The sequence below is a fragment of the Hemicordylus capensis genome, chromosome 11, assembly GCF_027244095.1.
Source record: "Hemicordylus capensis ecotype Gifberg chromosome 11, rHemCap1.1.pri, whole genome shotgun sequence".
Classification (NCBI taxonomy): domain Eukaryota; kingdom Metazoa; phylum Chordata; class Lepidosauria; order Squamata; family Cordylidae; genus Hemicordylus; species Hemicordylus capensis.
Window position 1 is genome coordinate 8,027,283 of NC_069667.1, and position 21,510 is coordinate 8,048,792.

Genomic DNA, 21,510 nt, shown 5'->3' on the forward strand with positions numbered 1-21,510 from the left:
TCCCCCACCCCCTGCAACCCATCATACCCCATTACCCTGCTTGATGAGTTTTTATTTGGATGCTTCATATCTCAGAATTGATTTCATGCCTATGAGTTTTAAAATGTTAGGATCCTACCGGACATGGTGAGTTATACTTGATATCTGCAAATCATGCATCATGCTTGCTCTCTCTCAGTCTCTCTCTCTCTCTCTCTCTCTCTCTCTCTCTCTCTCTCTCTTGAGAGACTCTAGGTTTCAGGCACAGGCTAGTAAGAGTCTGTATATACAAGTATTTGGTGGAATTACATGCTGAGAGCGCTCTGTAATTCATGCATGAAAAATGGCAATTTACTAGTTGACAGCCCTCAGCTGCCCTTGGTTTCCTGCAGCCGGCTTTGGCTTATGGCTCATGAAACCACCGCTGACTTGTTTCCCTGATTCCCATCCATATATTAAAAAAAGATTGACATGACAGAATTATACGGCATGTGATGCATTAGGGCTTAGTATTCAAGATAAACAATGCAAATGAAAGTGAAAGCATATGGCGCCCTTTGCCTCCAATGCCAGTGATGAGCAATACATTTTACATTATGATCCACTTTGGAGGTTTTAGGCCATTAAAACCTAGTTGCTCTTGTTTTGCATGCTTGGAAGTTTCCGGTTAAGCCAAACGGATTAGCTTAATTTAGCTGATTGTATGGCCACAATGTTGGCATTCGCTGGCTTGGAATTTCCTAACACTAGAAGATTGGACAAAACCGTTACAGCAACAGATTGCATTCTGCAGTGGCACAGCCTGAAAACCTGCGATTATCATAGGAACATAGGAAGCAGTCATATGCTGAGTCAGACCCCTGATCTATCTAGCTCAGTATTGTCTGCACAGACTGGCAGCAGCTTCTCCAAGGTTGCAGGCAGGAGTCTATCCCAGCCCTAACATGGAGATGCTGCCAGGGAGGGAACTTGGAACCTTCTGCATGCAAACATGCAGGTGCTCTTCCCAGATCGGCTCCATCCAATAAGGGGAATATCGTACAGCTCTCACATGTAGTCTCCCATTCAAATGCAAACCAGAGCAAAGGGGACAATTCATGCTTGCTACCACAAGACCATGGTCCACCTTAAGTGGTGTAGCAGGGAAATGCTTGGCTAACGAGCAGAAGGTTGCCAGTTTGAATCCCCACTGGTACCTACCCAGGTTTTCCTCCTACCTTGCTTCCACACAACTGAAAATTGGGAGCACACACAGCCCCCAAACCTGGATAGAACACAGTTTTTGATTGTGTGAATTACCTCACAGTAGCAGCCTTTTTTGTAGGGAAGGAGGTCCAGCACAGTGATCCTGAAAAAATGATATTGTAGAGTTGAAAAGGATTCCAAAAAAGCTTGTTCTTCGGAGCACCTGTCCTAGCTGTACAATATCCTTCTTTAGATGTGGAAACCAGAGCTTTGCATAAGTGTGGCCTTGCCCGAAATAAGGACATGATGAGGCTCTTCTCACAATTGGTGAGAAGAGCCCTGGGAGGGTTTGCAAGGAGAGGGGCTAAGCAAGCTCTCCCCACAGATGAGCAGCAAGTCCTTCCTGGGCGGCAGCTGTGGCCACCCACATGACAGCTGGCTCCATCACGGAGCCACCGGGGTCTGGGGAGTTCGGGGTCCACACGGCCCCCAGTAGTTCCAGCATGCCCTGTACAAGCATGCAGGGCATGCTGAAGACCCCCGAGCTTTTCAACCTCCCGTCAGGGATCTCCTCATGAGTTGTGGTGCGGAGCCGCGCAGCAGCAACTCACGATCTGTTAACCCCGGTTGGCGGAGCGCTCGCTCTGCTAACCTGGGCTAAGGGGCAGGCTACTCAAATGGGCTAGCAGCTTTGGTGGTTTACACGAGCAGCAAAAATCGGGCTAGGCTCTCCTAGCCCGATTTTTGCTACTTGTGGGAATAGCCTCAATGATTCTGACAGTTCATTTGGATCCCATTCCTAATGATCCCTACCATGGAGTCCCTTTCCCTCAACTACTGCATTCAGTGCATATGTACATTGGTAAAATGGCAACAAAAAGAGTCTTGATTATATGTGGTTCTGTTTGCAATATTGTATCCATTGTCCTTTGTAATGGGGAATTGAAAGCTTGAACCAAATTCTGCGTCCACGGTGCTTTGTGCAAAGTTCAGAAATTGGACCAATGGAAGGTTGTTATGTATCATTTCTTCTTTGGATTCAAGGCCAGTTTATTTTGGATAATGCATAGAGGCACCTTTCAAAGTGGTGATTCTCATGTTTGTCAGTGGGAGAGCAACTGTCCCTCTCCAGCCCCAACACAGCATCCTTCAAAGGGTTGTTGCTGGTGTCTACTTTATGTTTCTTTTAAAATTATGAACCCTTTGGGGACAAGGAACCATCTTATTTTTGTTTTATGTAAACCACTTCGAGAGCTTAATTGCTGAAAAGTGGTATAGAAAAATTAATAAATATTTCTATTTTTGAAATATTAATTAATATATCTAAATATTATTTCTTGTTTACACAGTCGGACAGGTGTTATTGACTGGTTTGTTTTATCCAGACATCGAGTCCTTCCCAAGGAGCTGGGATGGCTGAATTTTATCATCAATACTGTTGGTTATTATAGATAGTGTCACAAAATATAGGCTGTTCCCAGTAAAGTTGCTTTTTGTAATTGACTGGTGGTGATTTCTGTGGCCCCTATGGTGTTGAGGTGCTCTTCAAGGTCTTTTGGAACTGCACCCAGGGCGCCAATTACCACTGGGATTATTTTGGTCTTTTTCTGCCACAGCCTTTCAATTTCAATTTGTAGATCTTTGTATTTGGTGGTGGTGGTGGTTGTTGTTGTTGTTGTTGTTATTGATAAATGAAGAGGGGGAGGGGAGGATTTGTATGTAACCCTTATATTAAAAACACCTAATTTCAGCTACATATTTAAGATGCCCAGTAAGGCATCCATATATGCTATCAATATGTGGTTTGTCTGCTTCATCAATTTTATCTAACTATAATGTTTCTTGAAAATCTTATTTTTTCCTAGTATGCAGTTATTGATCCTGTCCTTCAAAGTTTTTAACTACATATAGACCTCAGGGGAATATTTGCTCATTGTTGCATTTTTCTTTATTGAGTTTCTTTGAAATACCTTAACACTCTTTAAAAAATCAGCTCAACTGGGGTGTAATTTATGTAATGCTGTTTATCTGCCTTTTATGCACAATCTTTTATTCTACAGAGGTACAGATTAGAGATGTGCACGGATTGGTTTTTGTGATTTGAGTTCAAATTGAATCTCTAATATTTGAATCAATTTGTCTACACACCTGGCCACTGCTGGAGATTTCAATGAATCAGTTTGGAAAATTTTAGTGATTTGACCATAGGGACCAATGGAGAAATTGAATCACCCCAATTGTTCCCCATGGGTAGGTTCTAGGGACACCAAAGTGAATTGGGTGGTAGAGCATGATGGGTGCTTCCTACTTCTGCACCCACAAAAGAAATGGGCAAGCGGGTGATTGGGTTTTTTTAACCTTCTCCCCAACCCCCAATAGGATTGCAATTCGATGCCAGTGCCAGAAAACCAATCAGCAAGGGGAAAATGTGGAGACAAAATGGTGCCTGTAACTCGAATCACTCGAATAGATTCAAGCTTAAATCAGGGCTGATTCGATTTGACCTCTAAATGAAGGGTCTGATTTGATTCAAGCTTGAATCACTCGTATCACCCCAATTCAATCTCAAATTGATTTAAGTCAAATTGAATTGCACATTTAGTACAGATTACTAAAAAGACTTGGCACAGTGCAATACTATCTGTTTTGGTGTCTTGCAGACTAAACAGGGAGCAAAAGGCAATAGGCTTGTTCACACAGTCATTTGAATATGGGTTTAATTTGGATTACAAACACTGAAGTGATTTTATGAACCCATGCCAAGCTGGGAATCTCTGGTCATAAACCACCTTAGCATGGGTTCACACAATCACTTCAACGTTTGGTTATCAGCACCTCAGTGTTGGTTACAACATTAAACCTAGAAACAAACAATTGTCTGAACAAGCCTAACGTTTTCCATGCTATTAGGGGTGTGCAATTCAGATTTTTGGTGATTGGGTTCAGAACCAGAACCGAATCACCCCTGTTCTGTTTTATGCCCGAATATGGGCCACCCGAATCACCCTTGATTCGGTTCAGATTTGGATTTAACCCAAATCTGAATTGATTTGGGAGGGAAAAAAGGGAAAAGGGGCAAAATTTTGGGGTGCGGTGGTAGTGCCCAATGGGTGGAAGCTACCACCCCAATTTCAGGGGGATTGGGCAAACGGCTGATTTTTGGTGAATATTTGAAGTTTTAGTGACTTTGGGGCAGTTAGGGGGCATAGCATGGGATCTGGGCAAAAAGAGTTGGGTGGGGTGGTAGTGACTAATGGGTGCAGACTACCACCCCAACTTCAGGGGGATTGGGCAAAGGGGTGATTTTTGGGAAATTTCTGAAGTTTTCATGTCTTTGGGGCAGTTTGGGCAAGATTGAAGCAGAAAGTGGGGCCAGGGGCAGAAGAGTGGGGTGGGGTGGTAGTGCCTAATGGGTGGAGGATACCACCCCAATTTAAGGGGGATTGGACAAAGGGGTGATTTTTTGGGAATTTTTGAAGTTTTTGTGTCTTTGGGGCAGTTTGGGGGCAGAAAGTGTATCTGTCCCAAAAGGGTGGGGTGGAGTGGTAGTGCCTAATGGGTGGAGGCTAACACCCCAATTTCAGGGGGATTGGGTAGAGGGCTGATTTTTTGGGAATTTTTGAAGTTTTGGTGTCTTTGGGGCAGATTGGGGGCAGAAAGTGGATCTGCCCCAAAAGAGTGGGGTGGGCTGGTAGATAGTGCCTAATGGGTGGAGGCTACCACCCGTCCCCAATTTCAGAGTGATTGGCCAGAGGGCTGGAGTTTGTTGATTTTCTGCGGTTTTTCTTCATAAAGTGCAGTGTGGTAGATTGATTCATTCAACATTCATAGTAAGTGAGAGTGTGACAAAAGTGAAAGTGGGGTCATGAGAGTTCTTTACTTGAAAAAAATCTCATTTGCTATCATTGAATAAGAATTCACACCTCAGAAGTTTTTCTGAAGGGATGTTATTCCCTTATTTTCTGAGGTGTGAATTCTCATTCAATGATAGCAAATGAGATTTTTTTCTATTAAAGAACTCTCATGACCCCACTTTCACTTTTTCACACTTGCATTTACTATGAATATGATGAATGAATCAATCTACCACAAAGCACTTTATGAAGAAAAACCTCAGAAAATCAACAAAATCCAGCCCTCTGGCCAATCACTCTGAAATTGGGGATGGGTGGTAGCCTCCACCCATTAGGCACTATCTACCAGCCCACCCCACTCTTTTGGGGCAGATCCACTTTCTGCCCCCAATCTGCCCCCAAAACACCAAAACTTCAAAAATTCCCAAAAAATCAGCCCTCTGCCCAATCCCCCTGAAATTGGGGTGTTAGCCTCCACCCATTAGGCACTACCACTCCACCCCACCCTTTTGGGGCAGATACACTTTCTGCCCCCAAACTGCCCCAAAGACACAAAGGCACTACCACCCCACCCCACTCTTCTGCCCCTGGCCCCACTTTCTGCCCCAATCTTCCCCAAACTGCCCCAAAGACACGAAAACTTCAGAAATTCCCCCAAAATCACCCCTTTGCCCAATCCCCCTGAAATTGGGGTGGTAGCCTGCACCCATTAGGCACTACCACCCCACCCCACTCTTTTTCCCCAGATCCAATTCTATGCCCCCTAACTGCCCCAAAGTAACTAAAACTTCAAAAAATCCCCCAAAATCGGCCATGAGCCGAATCACCCGAATTTTTCAGCCCCGAAATTCGGGTGATTCGGCTCGGCCCCGAAAAATATCGGGGGACATCGGGGGTGATTCGGTTCAGCCCTGAATCACCCAAAATTGCTCATTTCGGGCACAGATCTATCTGTGCCCAAAATTTTTTGCACATCCCTCCATGCTATTGTCCTTTCTTTCCTGCCATAAACTGCCTCATGGCACTGTGACAGAAGGCCAAATCCCATGTTCTGTTAAACACATAGTTTGATCCTTGAGTGTTTAGATTTTTTGTTTTATTTAGATTCAGCTGTTGACCAACTCTAATTTAACTAACACTGGAATTTAGGGATGTGAACAGAATGACATTTCTGTTTTGAGTTCAGAACAGAATGCAAATGTCTGGAACATTCCATCGGAACAACCGGTCAAGCCAGTTGTTCTCACAGCACAAGCTCGGAACACTTGAAACATTCTGATCACAATTTTGGACTCCAAAATGGCACTCTTCTGATCTCTGCACATGCATGGCAGCCATTTGCGTGGTGGTGCCGACCACAAAAATGGCTGGCGCATACACAGAGGCCAGAAGAGCATGACTTTGGAGTCCAATATGGCAAACTAAATGCTCAAAATGTTCTGACTTGGAACAGGGTTGTTCCATTCCAAGCTCAGAAGAGGCCCTTCATTTGAACAGTGTTGTGTTCAGAACCTGGAACACTCGAAATGGCCCATTCTAAACTCTGCTCACTGTGCATGCACATCCTTCCCTACTGGAATTGTATAACTCTCTAGGAGAATATGAGGACATTTTCCTAATATTCTCCAAGGGCAGCCCAAGGTGTGCCTGAAGTGAGGCACCAAACACTGTCTTGCCCCATTTCCCGAGGGGAGCCTCTTTTCAAAGCTGACCCTTGCAAGTAGGGGGCAGGGTGTGAGGAGGTTGCCAGCAACCTCCTTGTCTCTCCTGGTGCTTCCTGCAAGCCAGGAGTGTGAAGCACCGGACCAAGTTTGCAAGGGTCAGGTTGGTCCCAAAGAGGTGCTGTGATGGCAGCAACAGGGGGCATATTGCCACCCAACTGTTACCTCAGTAATATGCCAACTTAGGTGACCACCTCACCTTGCCTCATGCAAGACCTGCTTGGCAGCAGTATATGTGAAAGGGACCTCCTTGGTATCTCAGTGGATAACAAGTTGGACATGAGCAAGCAATGCAATGTGGGAGCTTTTAAAAAGTGAATGCAATCTTAGGAAGGGCATAGGAAATGGTCTGAATTATTCTGAGTCAAACCACTAGTCCATCGAGCTCAGTATGGTCTACACAGACTGGCAGTGGCCAGGTTCGGACTGGCCCACAGGGCAACAGGGCATATTCCCAGTGCGCCCCATCCGCAAGGCGCCCCTGCACCCCGCTGCACTCGGCATCAATGAATACTCCCACCCTTAGGTACCCATTCTGCTCAAAACCTGGCGCCCTCCCCACATACATTCCATTGCCCTCTCAGTGCCCCCAGTCCAGCCCTGGCAGCAGATTCTCCAAGGTTGCAGACAGGAGTATCTCTTAGCCCTATCTTGGAGATGCTGGCAGGGAGGGAGCTTTGGACCTTCTGCATGCAAGCATGCAGGTACTCTTTCCAGAGCAGCCCCATCTCCTAAGGAAAATATCTTACAGTGCTCACACATGTCTCCCATTCAAATGCAAACCAGGGTGGACCCTGCTTAGCAAAGGGGACATTTCATGCTTTCTACCACAAAACCAGCTCTCCTCTTAGACTGCATTAATAGAGGCATAGTGTCCAGAGGGCAAGAACTCATTGTCCCACTATATTCTGCAGTGGACAACTTCACTTGGAGTACTGTGTCAAGTGCTGGGGTTTGTATTTTAAGAAGGATGTTGATAAACTGGAACATAGGAAGCTGCCATATACCAAGTCAGACCATTGGTCCATCTAGTCCAGTATTGCCTACACAGACTGGCAGTGGCTTCTCCCAGGTTGCGGGCAGGAATCCCTCTCAGCCCAATCTGGAGATGCCAGGGAGAGAACCTGGAACCTCCTGCATGCCAGCAGGCAGGGGCTCTTCCTCTGAGCTACAGCCACATACCCTAAGGGGAATATCTTACAGTCACGTCAAAGAAACATCAAAGCCAACAGTCAACACATTCCCCCCCCCCCAGCTGCCAGCTTCTTTTTGTGTGCTGGTGGTGAAAGAGCAAGAAGTTTGAAATAAAGCAAGAGATCTGTTTTGTACTCTGTGATCTGTGTGTGGGAGGGAGTTTGCTGGAGTGAATCAGCATGCTTTTCTGTGGCTGATATTTGAACCCAATCTCTAAATAAAACTCAGCTATTGATTGCTATATTTACAATTTGCCTCAGGGCATTTATACTGATACTCCAGACATACTGGCAGAGATTCTGTTGCAATGGTTCTTTCAATTCAGAGTGAGTAACTCGTAAACCAAGGATAGAATATATTATTTGCAGTTCAGCAGAAGGAAAGGGTGCCTTTTTGTTATAAACTCTCAATAAAATTGTCTTCACAAAGCTCTTTGAAATGTTATTCAGAGCAATACTTTGTACACAGCATAGCTGTCATTAACGTAAAAAGGAAGTCATCCACAGGTTTAAAGATATAACTAGAAAGTGAGAGGTAAGACAAGAGGAAGTACTTCTTCCCCAAACACCTTATAAATTGGAACATAGGAAGCTGCTTTCTCCTGAGTCAGACCACTGGTTCATCTAGCTCAGTATTGTCTGTACTGACTGGCAGTGGCTCTCCAGAGATTTCAGACAGGAATTCATCCAGCGTTACCTGGAGATGCCAAAGAGTGGATCTAGAGCCTAGATGCTCTTCCACTGAGCTATGGCCCCTAAGGGGAATACATTATAGTGCTCATATTTTATTTGTTTGTTTGTTTATTTACATTTGTATCACTCTTCCTCCAAGGAGCCCAGGGTGGTATGCATGGTTCTATTACAACAACTCTGTGAGGTAGGTTAAGCTGAGAAATAAGTGGCTGGCCGAGAGTCATCCAGTGAGCTTCATGGCTGAATGGGGATTTGAACTTGGGTCTTCCCAGCCCTATGGTACAGGTGAAACTCGGAAAATTAGAATATCGTGCAAAAGTCCATTAATTTCAGTAATGCAAATTAAAAGGTGAAACTGATATATGAGACAGACGCATTACATGCAAAGCGAGATAAGTCAAGCCTTAGTTTGTTATAATTATGATGATCATGGCGTACAGCTCATGAGAACCCCAAATCCACAATCCCAGAAAATTAGAATATTACATGGAACCAATAAGACAAGGATTGAAGAATAGAACAATATCAGACCTCTGAAAAGTATACAGTGTACTGTGCTTGATTGGCCAGCAAACTCGCCTGACCTGACCCCATAGAGAATCTATGGGGCATTGCCAAGAGAAGGATGAGAGACATGAGACCAAACAATGCAGAATTGCTGAAGGCCGCTAATGAAGCATCCTGGTCTTCCATAATACCTCATCAGTGCCACAGGCTGATAGAATCCATGCCACGTCGCATTGAGGCAGTAATTGCTGCAAAAGGGGCCCAAACCAAGTACTGAATACATATGCATGCTTATACTTTTCAGAGGTCCGATATTGTTCTATTCTTCAATCCTTGTCTTCTTGGTTCCATGTAATATTCTAATTTTCTGAGATTGTGGATTTGGGGTTTTCATGAGCTGTATGCCATGATCATCACAATTATAACAAATTAAGGCTTGACTTATCTCACTTTGCATGTGATGCGTCTGTCTCATATATCAGTTTCACCTTTTAATTTGCATTACTGAAATTAATGGACTTTTGCATGATATTCTAATTTTCCAAGTTTCACCTGTATTTCGCTGGAGAATGGCTGATATTTACCTAATACTCGCGATTGAGGTCAGAGATCTTACTGAGATCCTTTTGGCATTCTGCATTCTCTAGTCTCTGCACAAGTAACTTCTGGGCTTGGACAAGGCCCAAGGATAGCAGGTACTTGGGGAACAGTCCATAGGATGATTATTTCTCCCTAAGTGCAATCTCCCAGCCTGATTTGTAATTATCAGCCAGGAGGAGTCTGAGGTTGACTTTCCTGTACATCTGAATTAATGAAACCCCAGTCCCATTAGGAAATCCATCCAAGGTTTCTCTTCCCAAACTCCAAATTGAAACCTCGGGCTGTAGTGAGTTTCGCTGCTCCTGCCTGTGGTTTGCAGCTGGGTGTGGTATGTCCAAATGCTGGAAAGTTGGCTACATTCACTGTAACCAGAGTTGAGGGAGGAAGTTCTCTGGCTGTGATTGGCTGTCGGTGCTGTCCTTCATGCCAGGAGGAACATAGGAACACAGGAAGCTGCCATATACTGAGTCAAACCATTGGTCTATCTACTCAGTAATAATCTGACTGGCAGCGGCTTCTCCAAGGTGGTAGGCAGGAATCTCTCTCAGCTCTATCTTGGAGATGCTGCCAGGGAGGGAACTTGGAACCTTCTGCTCTTCCCAGAGCAGCTCCATCCCCTGAGGGGAATATCTTACAGTGCTCACACATCAAGTTTCCCATTCATATGCAGCCAGGGCAGACCCTGCTTAGCTAAGGGGACAAGTCATGCTTGCTACCACAAGACCAGGTCTCCTCTCCTGTGTGGGAAGCCCACACAGTCAGTTCTAGGGATGGCCCTTTTATGGACCACCAAACCAGTTCAAATGTCCAGCGGTATGGCCAGTTCAATGACAGGGAGTGGCGTTACCTTTAAGGAGCAGCGAGGGTGCTTTTACTCCCCCCCCCCGCATTTCCTCTGCTGGCACTGTGATTAAAAACCTTCCCACCAGGCAGCAGTGTACCTCCTTGCTGTCCCTGTCCGATGTGCACCGGGGCGACAAGGAGGTATGCTGCTGCCTTGCGGGACCATTTGTAATCACAGCACCAGTGGGGGACGTGCGGCGGCAAGGGGGCAAGAACACCCTCCCTGCTCCTTAAGGGCACACACACACCCTGCCATTGAACCAGCAGTCAACGGTTCCATGCACATCCCTAGCCAGTTTCCCCTCCTCTCTGCAGTCTCCCTGACTGCAATTCAGTTCCTGTCCATTTATGGACAGATAAGCCTGCAGGAGAGGGGCGGAACTGCCATCCATTGGACCCTCAGTTTTGCATTACGTGTGAATGAGGCCAGTGATATACTCAGGGGAGCTATCCACGACCAGCTGCCTTACTCTTTCATGATGGGTTTCCAAATGGCTCGCTTGAATCCACATGGTAACCTTTGTTTAGGACGGTAGGTTTAAAATCCAGGTTAGGTGCATAAAAACTGCCTTGGTCTTTTTTTATATAGCAAAAGGAGAAGAAAAACCCTTTGAAACCACATGAGATGTCACCTAGTTCTGTAAATGCAAATGTGTTTCTAGATTTCTTTTTCAATTAGAAAGCTTTGATTCAGTTCCTTCAAGGAGGCCTTATCTTGTGTTCAATGCTAAAAGGATAAGGGACTACTTTTTTTTATTGGCTGTTTGTATAACCTTGTTTTCAGTCTTTGTGTATATCTAAATGTCACCCAGTGCACCTGCTGGGTCTCAAACACTAAGCCTCAACCGGTGACATTTTTGTTGTCGACAGCAAACTTTATTTGTCTTTATGAATGACAGAGCTGACCAACCCTCCTTCAGGCAGACAACAACAAACACCCAGGTTAATCTCTCACCCTGCACTGCAGCCTCATTCGGATAGCTTGTCTATCTCTCGGTGGTTTGCCTTTAGGCTGGACAGTTTCTCGAAAAGGACTACCAAGGGTGCATTTCATTAGTGAAGCCGCTGTCAGTCATGGGGGCCTTGTACAAGCTTGGCCCCTTTCCAAAGTAACTGAGTAAAGCTAACCTTTGTGAAAGGTCAGCTTCAAACCTGTCAGTAGAACTTTAGAAAATAAAACAAAAGCCGGCCCAAGTTTTGCTAGCTTTGCAACTGCCCACAAGACCATAGGAATATAGGAAGCTGCCTTCTACCGAGTCAGACCCTTGGTCCATCTAGCTCAGTACTGTCTACACAGACTGGCAGTAGCTTCTCCAGGGTTGCAGGCAGGAATCTCTTTCAGCCTTATCTTGGAGATGCTGCCAGGGAGGGAACTTCGGACCTTCTGCATGGAAAAACGTCCCAGAGTGGTCCCATCCCTTAGGGGAAATAGCTTAAAGTGCTCAAATGTTGTCTCTCATTCAAATGCAACAGGGTGGACCCTGCTTAGCAAAGAGAACAATTCATGCTGGCTACCACAAGACCAGCCCTCCTCTCTCAGTTGAAGGTTGGTGGAAGACTTAGAAATATATTACATTCGGGGGAGGGTCTCAAAGGGTATGGTGAGCCTCTTCCCCATTTTGTAACAGCTAAGCCACCTAATGGCACAGCAGGAAATGACTTAACTAGTAAGCCAGAGGTTGCCAATTCAAATCCCTGCTGGTATGTTTCTCAGACCTATATCGGGCAGCAGCTGAAATATTATCTATCTATCTATCTATCTATCTATCTATCTATCTATCTATCTATCTATCTATCTATCTATTCGATTTCTATACCGCCCTTCCAAAAATGGCTCAGAAAGATGCTGAAAGGCATCACCTCATACAGCGCAGGAGATGGCAATGGCAAACCCCTATTATATTCTACCAAAGAAAAACCACAGGGCTCTGTGGTCTCCAGGAGTCAACACTGACTCAACAGCAGAACTTTACTTTATTACTCTCAGAGGTGGTGAATAGGGAGAAGTCCTTTTTGGTGGTGGTAGCATAGTTGTTGAATAGTTCTACCAGAAACACTTGTCTGGCACCACTGCTAGCTTTTAAGGCACCAAGTGGAGACACGTTTCTTTCCCTCCACTTTTAGTGGACCATGTACTATATATTACTCCCAACTGTTGTACTGTTCTATATGGCAATTTTGATTTCCCCCCCCATTGGTTTAATATTAATTATGGCTGGAGGGGGCCATAATTTAAATATGGGGGCCATAAAGTGTTTGCCTAAGGGGTCTTTACCTGCCCTACATCTGTCTGTGGAGGTCTAGGAGAAGTTGCTGCCTTGACGGTAGCCTTGGAAGAGGGCTTGAGTCATTAGCAATTTTGTGGATTTTGAATATTTGCATATGAGCACAAGATTTTAGGGTTGGCTTTTTTAAAGGTATGTTTTAAATGAATTTTGTTTTAAAAGAATTGTTTTACCTGATGATATAGAATACGTTTCTTCCGAAGGTCAAGCTCAAATTAAGAGCTTGGTGTTATACAGAAGTTATTCGATGCCTTCTATGCATGTATTTGGCAAAATTGGCTTCAGATTCTGATAGTGAGGCTATTCTCACGATCAGTCCAACCCAGGCTGCAGCACCCCAGCCTTGGTTAGGCTGCTTGTGTGGAGTGCCAGCATCATTCCCAATCCCGACACTTCTTATCCCACTAGCCCAACTTTTAATCCTGGCCCTTAACTGGCATTAGGGCGCCTCAACGGCACCCTCAACCCCAGGTTTGGGATTGTGTGCGTGCTCAGGCTGCAGGCAGCCCGAGTGCACACAGAGTCGGGCGCCTAGAGTGCCGGACTCATGGGGGAATCCACCAATGCTCTGAGCTTGTCATTTCCCCATCCTCCAGTGATCCGGGCTGCCAGAAGCAGTGCAGATCGTGTGAGAATGCAACCACATGCCAAAAAGGAGCTCCTTGCCTGTCTGGGGGGAAGGTAGGTTCAACCCTGCCTCCCCTCACTGCCCTCCCTCCCCGCCCCTGCTTTGGTCGACAGGACAAGTGTGTTGCTCTATTTTTAAAACTGTCTACCCTGATTTATTCCTTAATCCCTCTGGGAGGTTCCTACTGATTATATTGTATTTAAAATTCAGTGCCTCAGTTTTTACTATTTAATCACTTAACTAATTATTGCTTAATTAATTTACCTATTTAAATTAGTCATCTCATATTGGAGCGGAGTTCAAAAACCTTAGGGGTGTTTTAGTTCTCCAGATGAGGAATAAGAAATGGCCTGGACTTGAGGTAGATGTGCATTTTTCACCCTCCTCCAGACAAAGCAGATGAGATTCTTATGCTACTAATCAAATTGAGTCCTATAGGTCTAATATTTATTCTGTCCTGACTTTCAGCTGGCTGGAGTCATTAGAAGTAGCTGTCTGGGTTTCCTGCAATGAGCAGGGGAATGGGCGGAAAGATCTTCAAGGTCCCAGCTCTAACATTATATGATTCCTGAGGAAAATAAGAACATATTTATAAAAATTGTAAAAATGTAAATACAGTGGTCCCTCGACTTACAAACTACTCGACATAAGTATTTTTCGAGTTACAAACGGCAGTTTTAGATCCGGTTTTAGATGCGGTTTTTTCGACTTACAAATTTTTAGATGGGGTTTCCTCGACTTACAAATTTTTAGATGGGGTTTCCTCGACTTACGAATTTTACATGCGGTTTCCTTGACTTGCCTGCCTGTTTACTGCCTGTTTATTCTTGAAAAGAAATGTTCCTGTGCAGTTTGCAAGCCTTACTGGGGGTCTGGGTCTTTTTTCTAGGCTCCGGAACGCATTAATCCGTTCCCAATGCATTCCTATGGGAAACTGCTTTTCGACTTACAAATTTTTCGACTTACAAATGTGCATTTGGAACGGATTAATTTCGTAAGTAGAGGGACCACAGTATATCAATACAAAATACAAAGAGAGAGAGAGAGAGAGAGAGAGAGAGAGAGAGAGAGAGAGATGACAGATTGATTCCATTGCAACAGAAAGCATTTGATCCCATGAAAAGCAGGGCTTTCAGTTGATCTCAAAACAAGGCTCCAGGAGAAGAGGGAGGGAATTCCACAGACAAGGTACCACAACCAAAAAGACCCTGTCTCTTCTTAACACTTTCCTCTCTCCTCCAAAGTGGGGACAGGACACTGTGAACACAGCCTGTGAGGTGGGACAAGTTATTCTGGATACACACAGTCCTTTAGCTCTTTGACTAAGGACATCCTTGCAAGTGAAGTTAACATCTGTATTACATTTTTTACAGGTCTTTTAAATGCAGCTAATGAGGCAGGAAAGGGACAGTCTGCATGCCTGGTTTTGGTTAACTCTACCTTGTAGCTTTTAGTTCTTACCCTCTAGAAATGTTGGCTCCATCCCTGCCGCTAAGCTAAGCCAACCAAAACAGTCTTGACGCTAAGGCTGCTGGGATTTGCTGGAAGTCATCTTCTTAGAGCCAGTATATGTATCATGCCTTCAGCAATGGGGATGGGGCCATAGCTTAGTGGTAGAGCATCTGCTTGCATGCAGAAGGTCCCAGGTTCAATCCCTGGCAGCATCTCCAGGCCAGACTGGGAAAGACTCCCACCTGAAACCTTGGAGAGCCGCTGTCAGCCAGTGTGGACAGTGCTGAGTGTTAGAAGAGAGAGATTCTCCCTGTCACTTGTCTCTTGGTTAGGTATTTTCACCAGACACCAGTATCAAAGTTGTGGGGTTTAAAAAAACAAAACAAAACACCTACATTCAAAAGTTGTTGGGTGCAGCCGTGCCTGTCTGGCAACCCATCTATCTTTTTTATACTCTCCAGTCAACAACTTTCACATCTGCGCATTGTATACAAGCCAAAGCATTACTTTTAACCCCAAAGGTTCCAATTTGCTTCCAAGTGCTATATTTCCCACTTTCCTCTTCTCAAGCCATCTGGCTTGTGGCCTTGGCCTGGTCCCCCTCCCCATTGAGACATACTTTCAGGCAGTGTCATCATAAAATATCCTCAAGGCATGGGGGGATAACAGCTGCAAGCGTCATTGATAAGGCATGTATAGCTAGTGCTGTGCAAACCAATCGTGCTTTTTGACTATTAAAGCAAATTGCAAATAATTTTCCAACATCAGCTAGATGAACCAATGTTCCGACTCTGTATAAGGCAGCTTGCTCTGTTCCTGTGTAATGCCACCCTTTCTTAAGTTAGATTTGACTAGGTATAAGTTGAGCCAGAGTTCCACCCCAACCAGAACACAGGCTAGCACTTGTGAAATCAGAGTTTGTAATTTCCTGAGCTCCAGTATGAACCCTGATGGCTTGTAATGCTTCCTTTCAGTTCAAGGTCGATATGTCATTTCTCTTTCATTTGATAGGAAGTGGCTGAGAATGTCTTCAGTGAGAAAATTTTCAGTTTCCCAAAACTGTAGTCTTAAGTGCTGGCAATGAAATCATGCAAACTCTGAACTGTTGCACAGATAGCAATAGCAACAGCAATAGCACTTACATTTATATACCGCTCTATAGCCGGAGCTCTCTAAGCAGTTTACAATGATTTAGCATATTGCCCCCAACATTCTGGATACTCATTTTACCGACCTCGGAAGGATGGAAGGCTGAGTCAACCTTGAGCCCCTGGTCAGGATTGAACTTGTAACCTTCTGGTTACAGGGCAGCAGTTTTACCACTGTGCCACCAGGGGCTCTGTGCAGTTTTACCACTGTGCCACCAGGGGCTCTATGATGCATGGAAAGATGAGCAGCTATTCAAGGAATGAGCCGGAACATTTGCAGCATATAAACACACATCTTGGCTTGGTTTATTTTGTTGAGAACCAACTCCGCTTTTCTCCCTGTCTCTTTCTTTCTCACCAGAGCGTAGAACATTGCTGCAGGTATCATGAGTTCAGACAGTCTGCTGGATCCCATCCATAATGCAAGTTAAAAATAACTGCTCCGGATGTTACAGCAAGCAACACTGTGGTATGTTCTGCTTCTTCTGCAATTAAAATCAAGCATTCTTTTTGTCAGAGTGTATTGTGCAGCTGAAAATCCAATGCTGCAGTTATATCTTTTAAACCATTGACTGATGTCTTTATTGTGCAAGAGGTTTATGGCCAAATCCTGGCTCTTTGGAGGAGCGTTTGGGCCATCCGTGACATGATGGTAGATAAGCATTGTTGTCAGTTTCTGAGGCATCCATTTTTGAGGTCTTTATTTTAGTTGAATTTTATATTGCAGTTTTGATTTGTGTTGTACTCAGTCTTGAATACCAGGATGGAGAGACAGATGGGATAAAGGCAGTGCACATGACCATTTACTGGGTAGAACAAGAATCCTACTCAGTTTTAGGAGCTGTGCACAATCCCAATTTTTGATTGTCTGAGAGAGAGAAACACGATCATTAACTGGGTAGGACGAGCATGCTACCCAGTTTTGAGAGCTGTGTGTGCTCCTGAATTTTGATTGTCTGTGAGGAAAACACAACGTTGGAGGTACCAACAGTGATTCTCTGTTAAACAGAAGCTGGATGTGGTGGATTTTCCTCCTACCTCATGGGTGGAGGGCTGGTCTTGTGGTAACAAGCATGAAGTGTCCCTTTTGCTAAGCAGGGTCCACCCTGGTTTGCATTTGAATGGGAGACTACATGTGTGAGCACTGGAAGACATTGCCCTTAGGGGATGGGGCCACTCTGGGAAGAGCACACAGAAGGTTGCATGCAGAAAGTCCACAGTTTCCTCCCTGGTATCTCCAAGGTAGGGCTGAGAGAGACTCCTGTCTGCAGCCTCGGAGAAGCTGCTGCCATTCAGTGTAGACAACACTGAGCCAGATAGATCAATGGTCTGACTCAGTAGAAGGCAGCTACCTATGCTCCTTTGTAAAGAGCTAGGTACAGCTGCTGGGCAGGATGGAGCACTGCTACCCAGCTGTCATTTAACCTCCAAACTTGTTTAGCAGATGATCAAAATTCGGGACTGCACACATCTCCTGAAACCTGGTAGTATCCTTGTCTCACCTAGTTAATAATGGTGTGATTTGCCTTATATTCTTTTAATAAATAACTAAAGAAGAAGGGAATGTAATGATCTGGGCTGTGTGTGCCACTGCAAAAATGAAATGTTGGAGTGTGATATGTTGCTGAGTAGAACATTCTAAGGCTGGCTGTGAATCCTCCATAGAAATCTGGGCTGATGTTTGCAATCTAACAAGCACAATTTTTCCCTGATGTTTCTAGTTTGGATTGGTTTTAGTGGCTGCACACGAGCCAGTGATTGTGAGACAAGAAACAAGATTGGACACTTGCAGTCCTAGGAGTTGCCTTATCCAGTCCAGTTTTGATGCTTCTGTGTTTTGTGGTGCTGTGATGTCCTGAAGTTGAAGGGTTTGGAGAAACTATTCCATCTGTAGATTTCCCCGCTGGCTTTCCTGGTTTCTGCTTTATGCATGTGATTGCTTTCATTGTGAAATAAGACATGTACTGCAACTGGACAGCGGGGTGGGGAAATACATAGTGCTGGCCACTTTGGCTAAAACCTGAGTCAAGCCAGACCAGAACAAAGACCATAAGATGCTCACAGCAGTTTTGGGTAGATTGAGATTGTTTCTGGCTAGCCAAAATGATCAGCCAACAGGTTCTGTAGCCCACTGTTGGTTTTCCATAGTTTGCTTTGAATTTAAATGCCATGTTGCCCTCTCCCTGATGTTGGTGGTCCAAAACAAACCATTGGTGTTTTCCACCTGATATCACTTTCAGGAGCACATGCGGCCACTTCAGTATGACAGCCAGCATCGGATTGTGTGTAGAAGCTGCCTCTGTAAGGGTAACACATCCATCTGCCCTGATTCCTGTGACAGTGATGGCTTTAAAAAGTGTCACTGCTAGCACTTGGATGCCCATCAAGATCTTCACCATGTGCCCATCTCTTCACATGACACCTCCTAGCCAGGCAATGAACACTTCAGGATGCATTCTTAGGGCATCTGCCAAATCCATGAAGAAGGCTGAGATGCCCTGAAAGATGGGTTAACCTGTATTAGCTAGGGAGCAGTGTGATTTCTTCTGCTTTCTTCTTTTATTCCCCCATATGTGCACACCAAACATTTGAGAAGTAATTACAGTGTTTGAGGATGTGTATCCACACTTACTTCAATAAGAGGACAACCTCTTATAAAAAGCAGTAACAGATTCTTACAGGTGTGCACGAATTTGCTTTGATTATTCCAATTCCTAATGTATTTTAAGTGGAATGATCTTCCTCCAGGGAAATAGGGCGTGCATTCTTTTTCCATAGTGAATTTTACTTGCTTGTATGTTTCTTCTTATACAAACTTGGGTAGCTTTTGGGAATTGGGATTGTTACAAGAATGTATTGTAAAATCAGTTTGATATTGTTGAGATGCGATACGAGATGCATTATCCCTAAAAGGTGTCTGTAGCCTGATTCTTCTGTCTCCATGGGCTGCTCTCTTTTAAGAGTATTTTTCCGACGTGCAGAAATTGGAAGGAGTTTTCTCCTGTTCAGTCAGATGTCACTTATGGATTCAGCTGTTGCCCTCCAAAATTCTGCTCCAATGGAAAGATCTGCAGAAAAAGGGAGTGTGATCATTTGACTTTCAGTGGCCAGTGCAAAAGTAAACAAACTAACTGAAATAAATGTCACAGCAATGAAGGGGTTCTGGTGGATGTGTGCAGGTTTGAGGTGGGGTGCTGAGCTGGTAACGGCCCCTCTCTATATTCAACAGCTTGTCTAGCAGCAGATTGGTTCATTATCTAGAATGCCATTAATCTTTTTTATTAGCACCTTAAAAACAAACAAACAATGATTCTGCTGCGTTTGACACAAGTAGTGCATTTTAATTTTGTATGCTTGTATTACCAGCACTAAAAACTCTCCACGACCATTTGGACTGAAATATTTCACTTCGTTCCTTTAAAATCTGAAAATGCTGTTTGCGGGCGTGGAACTGTAATGGCATCTGTGTGCTTATTAAATGAAAATGTGCTAATTTTCTATCTTCCACATGGCACGGAGCATTAACCAGGGACGTTTGCTTTAATTAATGGTGAGAAATAATAACTTGTCACTCATTTTGCACAGACTGATAGCATACAGACGGCAAGTGAACTAATAAGGTTCTGTACCCAAGTCAAATTACTCTTCTCTAGCAAACAACGAGAATTGTTTGGATTAATGGGATCTATCTTGCTAGAAAGCATAGAATATGAAATAAACAAGTGAGGGGGGAATTATGAAGACAGTACAGATGCAAAGGAGCTGGACTTGGAGGGAACATGTTCAGCAAGACCATTTTTCCTCCATTACTACTACTTAAGCTGTGAGAGGACACCCCCCCCCTCCGAGATAAAGGAAAGGATCTTTTGGGTGGGGATTAAGCTCAGAGGGGTTAAGCTCCCCCACCAGCCTGCACTTCTACAGTAGAGCATCTGTCCTGGAAGAGCAATTCCCTTTCCCCTGTTTTGGGCTCTGTTTGGCTGAGGGCTTGCATGTAGGGGTATGCTGAAATAGTTTGGCAACTCAACTGCAGACCAAATCAGGGCAGTTCAGCCCGTGATCAAACTGAACTAAGCCCGGCTCAGGGGGACCAGATCGGTGCTGAATGGGCAGCAGGGGGAAGAGGCAGAGAGAGAGGCAGTTAAGGGGTCTCTTACAGCCCAGCATTGCTGTCAGCTCCTCTGCTCACTGCCCTGGTGCAACCCATATCCCAAACTTGCACAATCCTCCCTCCTTTACCAAGCTGCCATCACAGCGGCAGCTCAGTTCCAGACTCCGCACATGTGCAGCAGCATGCAGTTGGGCTCAGATTCAATTCAGATCCAAGCTGAACTGTGATATTTGGTTCGTGCGCACCCCTTCTTGCATGTGGGTGCTATTAACATCAAGACAGTGCAGAGAGGCACTGAATGTGTATCCCACTGTACAACTTTCACATGTATCCTCAACCCATTTTGCTCTGCTGGAGTTCTAGACCTCTAGTTACTCTCAGAGGGTGGACTGCATGAGGTATTATATTTGCTATAATCTTGTTCTGTCACTTGTAGCAATTGTTTTGTATCACGGCAAGTTTGGTGCTTTCATAGTGGAAAGTGGAAAGGCTGGATGTAAATGTAACACACACCCCTTTTTGCGTGATCATTTTGCAGCATGTTAAGGTTAATTTTCTTACATTTTAGCTTTCCATATCCTTTCATTCCACACTACAGATCATCATATTCCCTGTAGTAGCAGGTTGGGTGGGATGGAAAAATGCATTCCTGTACTATCCCACATTGTGCCCTATGATTCTGTGAATATATTTTGTTTTTACTGTTTCTAATTTATTGTAACTAATAGGCACAATCCACTCTGTGCTGTTGGGTGTGTGCCGGAATCCATGTGCAGGAGACGATCAAGTTTCACACATGGCTGCAATGTGGACTTTGGAACATCACTTATACTTTCTTTAACAAAAAGAACAGCAGCCATCTCTGTTCTTTCTATAACTTTTCTATGCAACATTTATACCAGCTTTGGTCCTCATCGCTGCCTATCAAAATATTCTTCCAAAACGTGCTTTCATAGCTTACAAAACTTGTGCAATTTTAGCTGATCCAATGAGGACTGAAAGCTCTTCCTCCTTGATAGATGCTCACAGTTGGATTCCTTGGGAATTGCCCCACATTTTTCTGGAGCTGCCTTGCCCAGTCAAAAAGCTGTTCATCTTGGTTAAAAGGCAAGTTCGGAAAATACCGCTGTGGTTTGTTAAGGGGGATGGGCTGTAAGTTGGTGGTATGCACATCTAGTAGAAGACTGATTGATTGTAAAAGATAAATGGATACTACTTTCTTGGAAAGATGAAAAAATCAGCATGTTGAAACAGAGCAGATGGAATGGTCTGAGGGAATATAACTAGAATATAAGCCCTGGGAACAGAAAA

General features: G+C 44.5%; 1 protein-coding gene across 20 annotated transcripts in view; it reads left to right on the forward strand.

Moving 5' to 3' along the window:
• TENM1 (teneurin transmembrane protein 1) overlaps nucleotides 1-21,510 on the forward strand; it is a 1,198,498-nt gene that overhangs the window by 226,293 nt on the left and 950,695 nt on the right. For all 20 annotated transcript variants that reach the window (XM_053273541.1, XM_053273531.1, XM_053273550.1 and 17 more), the window contains one exon: nucleotides 16,450-16,557. The gene's annotated coding sequence lies outside the window, so the exon portion shown is untranslated. The remainder of the gene's footprint in view (nucleotides 1-16,449; nucleotides 16,558-21,510) is intronic.